We start from the raw sequence: 15,984 nt of genomic DNA on the forward strand, positions 1-15,984 counted from the left end.
GAATCACAAGTGCAGCTGAAGATGTATCAGGAAAAGATCGCAAGGCACTTCAACTTAAAAGTTAAGAGCCAGATGTTCGGAACCGGCGATCTAGTCCTGCCAAAAGTCTTCCCTGCATCTCAAGATTTGGGAGTGGGGTTCTCGGACCAAACTGGGAAGGACCCTATGAGATCCAAAATGAAGTATGTTCAGGAACATATTGCTTAAAGCGGCTAGGCAGAACATAGGTCTCAAGGGCCTAGAATGCAGAACACCTCCTCTGGTACTATCAGTAGTCGGGAGGATTTGATTCTGCCTTTTCTAACATTTTTAATTTCAAGTAATGTACGCCCCAGGGCCATTTCTTTTTTAATAAAAATGGTGTGAAAAAAACACCATAAGAGATGTTGTAAGAGAAGAAAAAAGTTCACATCCGTCCTTAATTTTTCCACGAACAAGTGACCTAAGACTACACTTTTTGAACACTTGGGGGGTAAGACCATCTCTACAAATCAAGGATTAAAAGAAAAGGATGCAAAGCTCAGAGCTTAGTCCTGATCCAGACTCGTATAGATTAAGGGTTCAAAAACCAACTCCTAGCAAAAAAGGATGCAAGGCTCAAAGCCCAATCCTAACCCTGATCCGTGTGGTCCGAGGGGTTCAACCAACAAAGGGACACAAGGCTCGAAGCCCAGTCCTAGCTCAGACCCATATTGTCCAGGCGGTTCAAAACCCAACTCCCAAAAGATTGGTCCAAACCTAACATGGTCAAGGATAGTCCAATCCTTCTTCATGTTTTCCTTATAACGATCCAGAACCGTTAGAACTTTAATCTTAGGCTTAGGTTGATTAAATTTGGTCTTGTAAACGGTCTAAGCCGTTGGAACCTAAACCTCAGGTTCGAGATAAATTAGTTGACAAAATCAGCGTACCATGGAGTAGTGGTTTGGTTCACAACCAACAATTGCTCATCGGGGAATGTCTCTTTAATAGGCCCTTCATTTTGTTTTTCACTTCCAGCTTCAAGTCTAGATAAGTGGTCAGCCACTTGGTTCTCCGTTCCTTTTCTATCTCGAATTTCCAAGTCAAATTCTTGAAGAAGCAACACCCATCGAATAAGTCGTGGCTTAGCATCCTTTTTGGCAATTAGATACTTGATTGCTGAATGGTCTGTATAAACTACCACTTTAGTCCCCACAAGATAAGCTCTAAACTTGTCAAAAGCAAACACCACCGCCAAAAGCTCTTTCTCAGTGGTAGTATAGTTCAATTGGGCATCGGCTAATGTCTTGCTTGCATAATAAATGGAATGAAAAACCTTCTCTTTTCGCTGCCCAAGAACAGCCCCCACAGCAAAGTCACTAGCATCGCACATCAATTCAAAGGGGAGAGACCAATCCGGAGCTACAATGATGGGTGCGGTGATAAGAGCCTTTTTTAAAGTCACAAATGCTTCTTGACACTCCTTGGTGAACTCAAATGCTCAATTTTTCTCAAGTAAAGAACAAAGGGGCTTAGAAATCTTCGAAAAATCTTTTATAAACCTCCTATAGAAGCCCGCATGCCCCAAAAAGCTTCTAATCCCTTTGACTGTAGTAGGTGGTGGCAATTTTTCTATAACTTCCAGCTTTGCTCTATCCACTTCTATGCCCTTGTTAGAAATTCTATGGCCCAACACAATGCCTTCTTGAACCATGAAATGGAATTTTTCCCAATTGAGTACCAAGTGTGTTTCTTCACATCTAGCCAAGACTTGCTCCAAGTTAGCCAAACAAGTGTCAAAAGACTCCCCAAATACTGAAAAATCATCCATGAAGACTTCAAGAGACTTTTCCACCATATATGAGAATATTGCCATCATACAATGTTGGAAAGTAGCGGGGGCGTTGCACAGCCCAAAAGGCATCCTCCTAAAGGCAAAGGTGCCATAAGGACAAGTAAAGGTAGTCTTCTCTTGGTCTTCCGGCGCGATGGAAATTTGATTATAGCCTGAATACCCATCAAGGAAACAATAGAACTCCTTTCCCGCCAACCGATCAAGTATTTGGTCAATAAATGGCAGCGGGAAGTGGTCTTTGCGAGTAGCCTTATTCAACTTCCGATAGTCCATACAAACACGCCAGCCTGTCACTTGTCTTGTGGGAATCAACTCATTGTTTTCATTAGCCACCACCGTGACTCCACCTTTTTTAGGAACACACTAAATTGGGCTGACCCAAGAACTGTCTGAAATTGGGTAAACAATGCCATAATCCAGCCACTTAATTATCTCTTTTCTAACCACTTCCTTCATGATAGGATTAAGCCTTCGCTGCTGCTCAACAGAATTATTACAGCAATCTTCCAACAGAATTTTATGCATACAAAATGAAGGACTTATCCCCTTGATATCCGCCATAGTCCAACCAATAGCCCTTGTGTATTTCTTCAAAACAGCCAGCAACAAACTCTCTTTTTCAGCTCCTAACATGGCTGAAATAATCACAGGCAAGGTCTCATCATCTCTCAAATAGGCATACTTCAAGTGACTAGGCAAAGGCTTCAACTCTAATTTTGGTGGCTCTTGAATAGAAGGCTTAGGAGGCTTGAAATTCCCTTCCGACAAGTTCAATGACTCAAAAGGCCTCCTGAATTTAGCAAATGGCTGCGTTGACTCCACCCATGTAACTTGGGTTTCTTCCTCTTCACTTAAGCTTTCAAGCTCTTCAAGTGACCTCACCCCCACTCCATCTTTACAAACTTCCTTGTGGAATTTTTCAGCAACAATAGACTCAATTACACTTAGCCTATTACATTCCTCAACCTCATCCGGAAACTTCATAGCATTGAACACATTGAAAGTCACTTGTTGGTCATTCACCCTCATAGTAAGCTCCCCTTTTTGTACATCAATCAAGGTCCTCCCGGTAGCTAGAAATGGCCTACCCAAGATAATAGGAACATCTATATCCGCTTCATAATCAAGGATGATGAAATCAGCCGGAAAGATGAATTTGTCAACTTGCACAAGTACATCTTCAATTTTTCCTTCAGGGTGCGCCATAGAACGATCCGCTAATTGCAAAGTTGCTGTGGTTGTTCTTGCTTCTCCAATCCCCAACTTCTTGAAAATTGACATGGGCATCAAATTGATACTAGCCCCCAAGTCACAAAGTGCTCTACCAACGTCTCTACCACCAATAGAACAAGGAATTGTGAAGCTACCCGGATCCTTCAATTTAGGAGGAATTTTACTCTTCAATATAGCACTACAGCCTTCAGTCAACGCCACTGTTTCAAATTCACTAAGCCTCCTCTTTTTAGTTAAAATATCTTTCAAAAACTTCACATAGTTGGGCATTTTCTCCAAAGCTTCCACCAACGGTATATTGATGTGAAGTTGTTTCAAAACATCTAAAAATCTCCGAAATTGACTATCTTGCTGCTGCCTTTGAAAGCGCTGAGGAAATGGTGGAGGTGACTTGCTTGTAGGCTCTCCTGTAGCATTTTGCGGAGGAATTGCTGCAGCAATTGCTTCAGGATCAGCATTTAATTCTTTTGATTTCACAGCTTTGTCTCCTTTGTCCCCACTATTTTGGATTGAAGTGGGCTCGCTGTTTCTGGCACAATTATCCTCAGTAAGTTCCACATCTTTGCCACTTCTCAAGGTAACCGCCTTGCAATGCACCTTGCCATCTTTTCTTGGATTTTCTGTATCACTAGGCAAAGTGCCTTGTGGTCTACTCCTTAGCTCATTAGCAAGCTGCCTCAGCTGAGTTTCTAGATTCCTCAAGGATGCCACTTGACTCTGAATTACAGCATCGTTCTTGGCCATATATTCCTTCATTAAACTCTCCAAAGAGCTTGATTGAGACACTTGAGATGAGGTGGTTGAGCTCTTTGTTGTTGTTGAGAAAACCCCGGTGGGTATGTAGGCTTGTTTTGCATTGGTGCTCTGCTTGAACTAGCTCCTTGACCCCCCCATGAGAAGTTCGGATGGTTCCTCCAACCCGGATTGTAAGAGTTCGAATATGGGTTGTTACGGCTCACATTTTGATTCCCCAAGTAACAAACTGATGCAGGATTTGATGGACAACTGTCAAATGTGTGCCCATCTCCACAATAAACACAAGAAACATCTGCCACTTGGCCCATAGCAGCTGGCTGTACCATTCCCCCCAAACTCATATTCTTGAGAAGGTTAGTCATTGAAGAAACTTGAGCTGTCAAAGCTGTCAATGCATCAACTTCAAGTAAACCAGCCACTTTTCGACTTGTTGAGGCTCTAACATTGGACCATTGATAATTGTTGCTAGCTATCCTCTCCAAAATCTCATAGGCTTCATTGTAGGACTTAGAGAGAATAGCCCCATTGGCTGAGGCGTCTAACACCATACGAGTGGAAGAATTGAGCCCATTGTAGAAAGTCTCCATTTGTATACAATGTGGGATCCCGTGGTGTGGGCACTTTCTCAATAATTCCTTGAATCTCTCCCACGCTTCACAGAATGATTCATCTTCCAGCTGCTGAAATGACATGATTTCATTGCAAAACTTGGCATTTTTGGTAGGGGGAAAGTACTTCATCAGGAATTTTTCAGCCAACTCATTCCATGTAGTCACCGATTCGGGGGGAAGAGTGTTGAGCCAAGCTCTAGCTCGATCACTCAAAGAGAAAGGGAACAATTTCAACCTTAGGGCCTCATCAGTCACTCCTTGTAGCTTGAAGGAGTCACTCACCTCCAAAAATGAACGAAGATGAAGGTGAGGATCCTCAGTAGGCAGCCCACTAAATTGACCCACTGTTTGCAACATTTGGAACATCACGGGCTTTAACTCAAATTGGGGTGCTTGAATTTCAGGCCTAACAATGCCCGGATTTAGCTCATTAAACATGGGGGCAGCGTACTCCCTTATGGCTCTCTCTCTATCATCAGCCATAGCAATTGTATTAGTGGCATTATTAGCATCCTCAACTCCTTCAACCTCTTCAGCCATATTAAGGCGATTTTGAGCCCGTTGTTCCCTTAGTCTTCTTCTAATTGTTCTTTCAATCTCGGGATCAATAGGAGCTAGTTCAATGTCTTCTTGCTCGTTCATATAGTAAATCACCTGAGAAATCACAAGAGCAAGCAAACAAAGTCAGCTCAAAAAGAAAAATAATAATAAATAAAAAATTGCAAGTAATTAATTTTACAATAATTTCTAATTTCAATCCCCGGCAACGGCGCCAAAAACTTGTTGTGAAAATTGATTCAATTAAAATGTGCAAGTGTACACAGTCACAAAACAAGTAATAAAGTAGTAAGTATTCAAGATCGTCTCCACAGGGATTGCAAATTAAAACTCAATGCAAAAATTAATTACTAAACAATTACACTAGTGAACAATTTGAATGTCTTTGATTTTCCAATTTAACCCAATAAAAAGAAAGTAAAATTACTCAAAGCAAACTGAACAAGAACCTTGAGAGAAATATATAAATTTTAAAATGGACTTGAATCATTGAATCCCCCTATATTATTTTTCCTGAACACATTGCGAGCGTATTGCTGCAGCATTTTTCAAGCAAAACTCCCAGGATAACAAAAAGTTCATTTAACACGCATAAAACTTTCCCAAATCTTATGACCTTAATTCTTCTACCTAATTAAACATATTCCTATGCAAAAATCAGATTTAAGAATGCAATCACAGTTCACTTCTCATATGTTACACAAGGTAATTAACATATCCCTATATTAATTACTCACATAGCCTAACCTAGATTATGACTTGTGTCATTCAAGCTTTTCCTATTACATTCAACCTTTCCAGCATTAAATATAATTAAAATAACTTGCCATTGCTGGCCAAACAACAACAAGAAATCAATTTAAGCACACTTGAATGATCAAGGGAGATTTTACTAAAATAAAGTGCAAGAAATGGATAGATTATAACATAGGGTTCATCAACAATTCAAGCCACCAAGAAATTAGTTCATGGCTGATTTCATATACATTAGTTCATAATCAAAACAGCCCATAATATTCAGATAAAATCCAACTCAGAAATTAATACAATAGAGTTTAGAAAGAAGAGAAAAAAAAATCCAAAATGATGCTTTGGTTTCTTTGGTTGGACTCCTTCTTTCTTGAACCTCTCTTCTATTTCTTCCTGGCGTTTTTTTATTTGATATTCTCTCTGATTTTCTATAGTAACCTTCTGGCTCAAGTCTTGTCAAAAATGGAGGCTGCTCCTTCCTTAATTAGCTAGGGTACAACCCTCTCCTTTTTCCTTCTTTTAATTTCTCTATTTTGCCCTCCTTCTTTCTCTCACACGTGGCCCACTTACTAAAATAACTGCTGATTTAATATCTTTTTCCACACTGCCACGTCAGACTCCTTTACAGTTGGATAAATGATGCCACATGACCTCCTTTTTGAGCTGCTGATTCCTCCTTCTTTTGCTAAAAAAAATGCTGCAGCAAAAGCTCCTATCTTCAACAATCCCTATATTTTATCACAAGCAACACCTAATAAAAATCTGTTTTCTTTTCTTGCTTTCTTCAGAGAGCACCATGTAAAAACTCTCTAAGTGCTATTAAATGTTCAGATATTTCAAAAAAAGATTAAAGGATAAGATAAGACCAAAAAATGGATAATAAAATGAGATGAAACCATTAAAAAGTATCACTCAGCTGATTCTTTTTTTGTTTATCATAAGCTTAAAAGTGTGACAAATAACTCTTTATTCAAGAGTTATCAGTAGGTCTGCAGAGCACGACTCAAGGCGATCCTAGAGCTAGATAGTGGGAAAGGACACAACGGGATCTAATAATTGACTTTGGACAAGTCAGGGATATTTTAAGCATCGGGTAGTGATTTAGACTATCGGGTCATGAAAATAAATAAATGGAGATATATTTGAGGTTAGGAAGTCTAGGCGGGAGTATTGGGGGATTTTACTATTTTGCCCTCGGGGATGGTTCCAGCACCCCGAGCCTTAGGAAGTAACTTAGTGGATAAGACAAACTTAAGGAAACCCTTAGAAGAAAATAAACCGACTCTTTACAGCCTTTACTCTCTATTCACTCTCAAGGAAAAACAAGCAAAAAGGAACACTGAAATCTAAAGGGGAACAAGCTGGGAATTTCTGAGAATTGAAGCTGGATTTTGAGGCTTAGTTCAAGATTTACTCAGGGGAAACAAATCAAGGCTAAGGTAAGAGTTTAATCCATGTGTTCTTCTCAAATTTATTCTTAAGCTTCAACTGGATTATTGAGGTTATTATTCAATTGATGGTTAGGGTGGAATTGAGCTGGGAAAACTTGGGAATCAGCTGGATTTTTGGATGGAGGAAGGGTTCTGTTAATAAGGTAAGCATTACTCCATGAATTAATGATTTGGGTTTGAGTTTTTGACTGGTTAAAATGAGTGGTTTTGTTCTTAAAGTTTCATTGATTGAGAGTGGGAATTCTATGAGTTTTGGGTTGAGTTTTTGTTGAATTGTGTGGCTTGAGTTGGTCTACGAGTTCTGGTAATGTTGGGTGTTGAAGTTGGGAGCTTAGGGGTGGATTTGGCTGAGGTTTTGAGCTTTGAAATGGTGGGTTTTCTGGGCTCGAAGGGAAGGGTCGCGACTCTGTTCTAGAGCGTTGCGGCCCTAGGTTGAAGATGAGCCAAGGAGGCTCGGCCAAGGGTGAGCGCCGCAGCGCCCATTGCAAGGGCCACGGCGCATGTCTTTGTCAGGGTGGTCCTTGGTTCTATTTTGAGGCTAGGGCCGCAGCTAAGCTTCAAGGGCCGCAGCCCTTAGTTGTGCACTTGATCTTTTAAGGTTTTTAAGGGCTTAGATCAAGCCTAGAAAGCTCGAGAACCATTCCACCACCGTGCTTGGTGGGATTTGTTTTTCCGGAAGTTAGTTTTGTAACCGGAAACCCTAACTTGAGTATTAATGAGGCCCTATACTTTGGTTGTGATTAGGTGATAAAGGCTTAGGCTCAGGAACAGATTATGCTTGAGGAATGTTGCTCCTAAGCGATAACTGCAAAGATTAAAGGTAAGAAAACTGCACCTGGTTGAATATATGTGATGGGACTAAGGGTTCCCTATTGTGAACGCTTGAAAAGATGGTATTATGCCATGCAAGCTATTTAGTGAACCAACGGCTTAAGGGTGCCAAAGGTTACACTAGCGCACAGGGCGCGGCTCGGCCACTGGTAGCCAAGGACAACTTAATATGCACTGAGCTCGGTTTAAGCGGGCCGGAATCAGTGGGATAAATAGAGGGTGTGGCCTAAGTTGTCGGCCCTGATTATTATGTGATATGAATGTTATAAGTGTTTGATTGCATCCATGACTTTGATTATATGCTGAACGATTAATGTGAATTAGTTGATGAGAGTTTATGTTAGTGAATTTACCAATCGATTATTATTGTCTTTGCTGCATATGTTTTCTTGCTGGGCCTTGGCTCACGGGTGTTACATGGTGCAGGTAAAGGCAAGGGCAAGCTTGACCAACGTTGATTGGGAGAGCTCTGCACGTGGAATGTACATGGTCGGCTGCTCAGCCGCCACGGTTGAGGTTTAGGCAGGGACGCGTGACCCAGAAATTGTCCATTTTGCCTTAGTATGGCTAGAAGATGTCTGTGTTATTTTGGGAGTTTGTAATCCAACTTTTTAACACCATTTATTTTGGGATCCCATGTATGTAACGACTTAATTATATTAAACGAAACTTTTGAGACCAAAACCTGTTTAACCCTAGCATATACTTGTTTAGTGACACGTTTCCAAATTATTGACTTGATTAGCAAGTCTTGCACTTTTATAAATACACAGTGTAGCGGTCTTGGCTATCCAGGGCGTTACATTTTACCTTCTACAATCTTTCCCCTTATGGTCCTGGCCATGGAGAACAAAATTCCACATTTAGCCCTAATTCATGCAAAGTGGTTAAACACTTAGTGAATTTTTTAGGAAAAATAAATAAATAAAAGCAGGAGACATTGTGTAAGGACAAAAACCAATTTAATAACATGACACAGAAATAAGAAATTATCTCAGACGCATTCGCGCCTTTTAAAAAAATAAGTTTACAAAGATAAAGGAAACAAAAGAAGGAGCCCTAAAGTAAAATAATAAAGGCCCAGGCCTGGGGTTCATTATGTTCAGGGACGTTTGAAGCATTCTCACCTTGTTGATCCCCAATAAGATACGCCACGTCTTCCTTTTTCTTTGCTTCAAATTCGGCCTTCTTCGTAGCCGTATCCGGATAAAGGAGGAGGTTCATATTTTTATCTTGGAGCCAGGCCATGTAAACGGCTTCATCAAAAGTGGCCTCCAGCAATTCATCAGCATGCTCCTTCTCTTTGCGAGCCTCCGAGCTCCACTTCATTTCCAACTGGGCCATGGCCTCCAGAGCCTAATTCTGCGACCTCAGAGATGCAACCTTTTCCCGATCCTAGAGAAGTTGGACCTTAGCTGCCAGAAGCCTCCGAGGTGCGAGTATAAGATAGCTCCGCCTCCAAGGCCTCCATCAATTTCTTGTGCTCTACATCCCTCTTGGCCAGAGCCTCATCATGCTCAGCTTGAACCCGGGCGGCCTCCTTGGCGAGGGCCTCCTTGGCATTCTCCCGCTGATTGACAACCCCCTCTAGTTCCATTTGGGTCATCTCCAGCTTCATCGCCATCTCAGCCACCAACTCCGCGTTCCTGTGAGCCAACAACGCTTCCTAGAACAAAGCAGAGTTAGAAATAACACAAAAAATAATGATGATAAAGAAAAGAAACCAAGACGGGCATAAGACTTACCGCAGTGGCCTTATGACGAATGGCCTGGAAGATAAAGGGTGTGTCCCTGTTAGCCAACATGGCATAACGCTTCAGCTTAAGGGTGGACATGGTATTCCCTACCTAGGCCAGCAAGTGGGGCCGTGTCCTGCCCCAGCTTAGGGCAAAACCCACTCTCAGTTGCCATCTAATCCACGATCTGCTAGGGGGTGCCGAATGCCTCTGAACGGTCGGCGAACTCAACCTTCCAGTGAATGACCAGGGCTTGGGCCACCTCGTCTCGTTTATCACGCCCTTCGTCCCAAGCCCGGGACACCATATTCATCCTCTCCTCTAGGAAGGGCCGGGTTAATGGGTATCTCGGGAGCCTCTAGGAGCTCATGCGTGATGATGAGGCTTTCACACAAGGAATGCTCCTCGGCGAGGGAGAAATTATTGGTCTTGGAGAGGATCAGGACTCCACAGGGACAGGGTCAGTTCTCCTTTTACTCCATCCACCTCCTTCTGAAGGCTCCTACTCCAAATTAATGACCTAGAAAGGAGCATGTTGGGTAGGACGCAGCTCATTCAGTGCCGCCAGGACCAACGTTGCAGCTTGAACTCCCTCAGAAGCTCCCAAGTCTAGTTGTGAGTCCCCGAGTATCAGCTCAATTATATTCTTCTTAGTCGGGCCCTTCACAGCCTTTTTTGCTGAAGCCTTGACCGCAGCAGCCCTAGCCTCAACCATCTCTTTCATTTTGGCCACTGGGTTAGTCATGTTCGGATCACCTGAGATGAGAATAAAAAGAAAACTGATCAGTAACATAAATGAATGGGGGTGACAGACAAAAATAAAGGAAACATTTAAGTCTAAAGTCCTATGGGACAAACCCTCATCCATGGAATGGGCATGACTTAACATTCCTAGTGCAAAATAATGAATTTTGTCCCCTATGTCATCCGGACCCAAAAAGCTACCGTATTGAAGGAATCAGGATGAGTACATGAAGGTCAGCGTGTCTATAAAAATGGAGCAATGAAGCCCCACGTTGCTAACAGTCCCAGTCAAATAATCCTGCTACTATTGCCTATTCCTAACTAAGCCCTCAATATGAGGGGAGTAAGCTAAAACTGGAAGCATTTTACCTTGCCACGAAATGCTAGCCCCGAGAGCCCCAATGTTGGGTTGCCTCCCCTTGAGAAGGGCATCCAACTCCTCGGATGCAGCCTTCTCCGCGTGGCATGCCTGCTCTTTTCTCTTCTTCTCTGCGTCCGCCTTAACCGCACTCTCCACCGCCTCGATGTGAATAAGGGTCAGCTTCTCTCTCAAGGCAAGATCCCTTTCGCATTGCAGCCCCTGGAAGCTAGGGGCATCTATTGACTGGTGGGCGGAAATCATCTTAACCAGCCGAAGGTTCTCTGTGGTCACGAAGCCTCCCACATCCAGCTCATCGGCACTAAGAGTTGCATAATACTTTTTTTTATCCAGGATCGACTTACTAAGCTGAGTTTAAGCATACGGACTTGTTCACAGGAACATAAGTTTCCAAAAAACTAAACAAAGGGCTATATGAAAAATGAAGAAGGATGACTTACCTACGCGCTGAAAGTCCAGCACTAGGGTGGGGATCTTCTCTAAGAGGAACCTTGATGTCATGAACTAGTAGTAAATGACATCCGGGGGATGTTTCCATGCACTGAACGGAGCCTGACTAATGCCACAGGCCTTCAACTTATAGAACTCGTCCCACGTCTTGTCCTTAGCATTAAGTTGCGGTTCCAGGTAATTGTAACGACCCAAATTCGCTAATAAGGCTTAAGGGCCTTGATTAGTTTGCCTGGAGGGCATATTGGGATTTATGTGTGACTTTAATGATAAAATGCATGATTATGATTTAAAGCATGTTATATGACTATTTGAATATTTGAGATGCATGACTATGTGTATTAGTATGCATGTAGGCCCTGATTATGTTAGACGGGCATAATAGTAATTTTGGCCATTTTGGGCATAACTATATTGATATGTGATGATTTGTCAAGACCACATTGTTATGTGGATGTAACTGTGATTTGTGACTCGAGACGATCCTAGAGAGCAGATTAGCGGAAAGTCAAGGCGGGAATTTATGCCCGGCTCGGGGCGAGCCTGGGGGTATGAATAGGAAATTTAGTAAGTATATTGGGGTTTATTTTGATATCGAGGAATATTATTGGTGATTAATCAGGTATTGGGAAGCAAGCGGGAAAATATTATAGACACTTGAGGAATTAGCGGGAATTGGGTAAAATGACTAAAATGGCCCTACATGGACAAAAGGGTTTAGAATTAATAGGGAGGGAATTTTGGTCAATTGGCTTCTTAGAGATAAGTTTATTGAGGCTTTATATACTTAGTGGGATTGATAGAGAGAGTTAGATGGCTGTGGAAAAGAAAGAAAAAGGAAGAAAAAGAAAAAAGAGAGGAAACAGAGGGGTTTTTCCAAAAAGAGGCGGTTTGTGGATTCTAGCACCATTTCTCTTCTATTTTCTTGGAGCAAAGCTCAGAGGAGAGCTAGGATAGGCTGAGCATCAAGGATCCTAAGTTAGACTTGAAGATTTGGCAAGGGATTAGCAAGAACACATCAACTTTTGAGGTAAGTTTTAGAGTTTTCAGTTTTTGGGTTTGGCTGGTTTAAGTTGTGTAATTAAGCTGAATGATGGGAACTTTAGGGGAATTTCTGGGCAAGCTTTGAGGAAGAGCAAGCTAAGGAGGTCTAGGAATTGAATCAAGGTCGAAATTGCATCAACGGTATGAATTCTAAGCCTTTAACTTTGATGTTTGACTGAATTTCTGGGTTTAGGGTTAATCATGGTAAATTTTGAGATTTGGGATGAATGTACTTGGGTTTTGAGGATTTGGGATGCTTGGGATGAGTGGAGAGTGTTTATAAGCTTGATTTTGAGTTTGGTAAAGATTTGGGGAAGTTTGGGTTGAGATTGGCTCAAAGAAATCGCAGAAAAAGAAAATGAGGGTTGCCTGCCTGCAACTAGCGCTACAGCGCTAGTCTTTGGGCGCTGTAGCGCTAGGCCCTGTTTCTGGGGATGTCAGTTCTGCTTGTAGCGCTATAGCGCCCTCTTTAGAGCGTTGTAGCGCTGCCTTGTTCCCAAAAAGGGGGTTTTGGGTTATTTTTAAGGGATTTTGACCTAGGGTTCGGGGTTCGATTCCACCACCTTGTTTTGTGGAACTAGGACTTCCCAGGGGGCTCGGGATTGGTCCCGAGGCTAGGTTTTGGACTTGAGGTTTGGTGATGACTTTGACCTATGGTTGTGTTTAGGTGTGCGCTAGGGCTCGAGTGGGATCGTGCTCAAGGAGTCAAGTGATCAAAGCTATCAAATTGACAGGTAAGAAAACTATAGCACCCGTAGGACAGGGCATGGACCCATAGTGTGATTGCAGGGCACGACCCTATATTGCATGTTGAGATGATTGCAGGGCACGACCCTATATTGCATAACATGTTAGGGTGCAGACTTAATTGAATTGATATATGTTTGAATATTATTTGAGTTAGACTATTTGTGATTATAGTAGAATGAAACGGCGAGGAGCCGAGAACGGCAAAGGAGCCGAGAACGGCAATGGAGCCGAGAACGGCGAAAGGCCGAGAACGGCAGTGGGGCCGAAAGTAACACCAAGCACGTGAAGTGCTTGTAGTCAGGGTGGGACCCCAATGGATACATGTGATATCCTTACGGTGAGGACCGAGGCCCCAGGCTCTGGTAATGCCTCTGGGACGGCATGGCCGTGTTTGTGTGGTCTGATGGGACATTTGTTTTTCTATGGATTATTTGATATGTTAACTATATAATTCGCATATGTCATATGCTGTATGAGTTTTCTTGCTGGGCTTCGGCTCACGGGTGCTCTGTGTTGCAGGTAAGGGCAAAGAATGAGTCAACCAGCCATGAGTACGGAGAGCGTGAGGCGACGCGTACATGTTTGGCCGCCCGACTGCTTTGGTTGGGGGTATTTTCGAGAAATGGCTGTAATAATCTATGATTTTAATAACTAATCAACTGTAAGCTTATTTTAAGTTGTAAATAGTTTTCAAACCCTATTTTGGGATCCCAAATGTTAAATACTAGAAGTTTTCAATGAAACAACACATTTTTTTAAAATATTACAGCCTTAACTTTTGCTTAGTCACACTTTTGTTTTAAAAACCTCGGTTAGCGAGTTCATTGCACAAAGTTTCTTTTAAAACTCACTTAGTAACGGCTCTAAGGTAGTAGGGCGTTACAACCTCCATGGGGGTGGGTGTCGAGATCTCCTTTGAAACGCAGAATATGCGCCATCCTGCAAGCAACTTATATGCTTGGGGAAAAAGTTGGAAAGGCGCAATCCCCACGAACTTGAGGAACCGCGCGAAATAGTCGTGAAGTGGGAGAGTAGCTCTCGCACTGATGTGGCCTATGCTCCAAGCCCCGAACATGCCCGCTCCGATATGAGATTTCTCTTCTTTCCAGGACAACTTGTTGTAAAAGAGCCTTGGAGTCGACTCTACTCCAAGGGCCTTCTCCAGCTCATTTAGCATCGGGTAGTTCCAAAACTCGTTATTTTCCCCGTCCATTTCCCACATGTTGCCAGTGGGAAGCTTGTGCCCTTCCAGGACGATGGGGCCCACTTAGACAATATCTTTCGCATACAAAGTAACGTCTCGACCCATGATCAAAGACCTGGAAGCGACAGGAAAAGTGAGAACCAAGCAGTTATCACTGAAACCAAAGAGAACTAGTTAGGTGCGTGGATTCTCCTAAAACTGCTTGGAGAGGTCCCCTTCAGACTCAGATTTGGGACCAATAGAGATCCCTGGAACATAAGGAGGGAACTAAAGGCCAAGGGTATTTGCTAATAAACTAATTCACTTGAACGACTTTGAGGCGTCCTAGTTCAGTGGTCCGGGACAATCAAGCCCGCTTCACCAATCAAACTACCTATGTTATGAGGTGTCGTCTAGAAACCCTATTGTTCATCTCTACCACTACCACTACTCAGAACCACCCTACACGGTGGTCGCAGCCCTAATGACTCTACGGTTGCGGAAACAAGATGGCAATAAAAATGACCAAAAGGAATAAGAAAGTGACCAGAAAACTTACTGTGGGGTATTGGAATTGGGATTCAATAACTTTCAGGCGATAATGTAGGCAAGATCTCAGTCTTGAACTTGAGGAGACGATGTAGCAGCTCGTCAGGACTCACAGATGGATGGACTGGGAGAGAATCATCTACTTGTTGAGTTGAAAAAGACTCCATCGGAAACAAATGAGCACGAAGAAATAGTAATCGCTGGAGAATCTCGTCAGCAATTTCAGACATACAAAGCTCTGGCGCTTTGCACTCTAGATTGAGAATTTGGGATGAGTAAAATGTAGAAATGAGCCTGTCAAGGTCTTTATAGGATGAAAATTCACTATTTGATCTAACGGTCCACGATGAGGATCCCAAGATTATCCCCATCTGACGGTCCCGGACGATGCAGGGGCATTAATTGGCCTAATCGAGTACTAAATAATGGATTCGTCAATCCATGATCCGCGCCTACCTCATCCAACAGTCCACATTGAAAGTCCCAAAACTATCCCCATCCAATGGCTATGGATTATGAAAAAGTATTAAATAGCCCACTCGAGTACCCAAAGCACTATTTTTTGTACAGACGGGACGCTTTGAGACATATGCTGACACCCATCGATCACCTAGGTAATCAAAATATTCTCTCCAGATTTCTAAGGCGCGAGAGGTATAGATGCACCATCGACCTAGAAACACGTGTCTAGGACGTTGGAATTCGTAAGGAAGGGGATCGCCCAAATGGCCCCAAAGTAAATGAACTCGGGTCTTGGTAAACAAACCGAGACTTAAGTAAACGAACCGGGATACTTGTGATTGATCCGGGAGAAGGTATGCAAGTCTCCACCATGCAAACACGGATGAAGACTTGGGGGTAAATGTTATCCATATTTTCCAACTTTGACACATGGCAGGGCCAAATGGGTCCATGGCCCTCATAAGAGGTCTGAGCCAAACCTGGGCCTAGTGAACAATGAATCAGGAAACCCTGATGGCCCAGACCATACTAAGCCCGACGACGGGCAAGTATCATAAGCATAGTGAGGGGGCCAGAACCAAGGTGCAGGCCCATATCATCTCCCTAACCACTCTCAACCTACATCCTTCGAGATGTAAATGGTGATGGAGGATGGCTCACTCCTGGAGACGGATCCCATCA

The 15,984-nt window shown here is 42.8% G+C and overlaps 1 non-coding gene across 1 annotated transcript; it reads left to right on the forward strand.

The window, feature by feature from the left end:
• The first annotated feature begins 4,408 nt into the window (after positions 1–4,408).
• Positions 4,409–4,515, forward strand: LOC133793274 (small nucleolar RNA R71). The gene has a single exon (XR_009874726.1). It is a non-coding gene; the product is annotated as a small nucleolar RNA R71 (small nucleolar RNA).
• The last annotated feature ends 11,469 nt before the right edge of the window (positions 4,516–15,984 follow it).

Source organism: Humulus lupulus, chromosome 7, assembly GCF_963169125.1.
Source record: "Humulus lupulus chromosome 7, drHumLupu1.1, whole genome shotgun sequence".
NCBI classification, from domain to species: domain Eukaryota; kingdom Viridiplantae; phylum Streptophyta; class Magnoliopsida; order Rosales; family Cannabaceae; genus Humulus; species Humulus lupulus.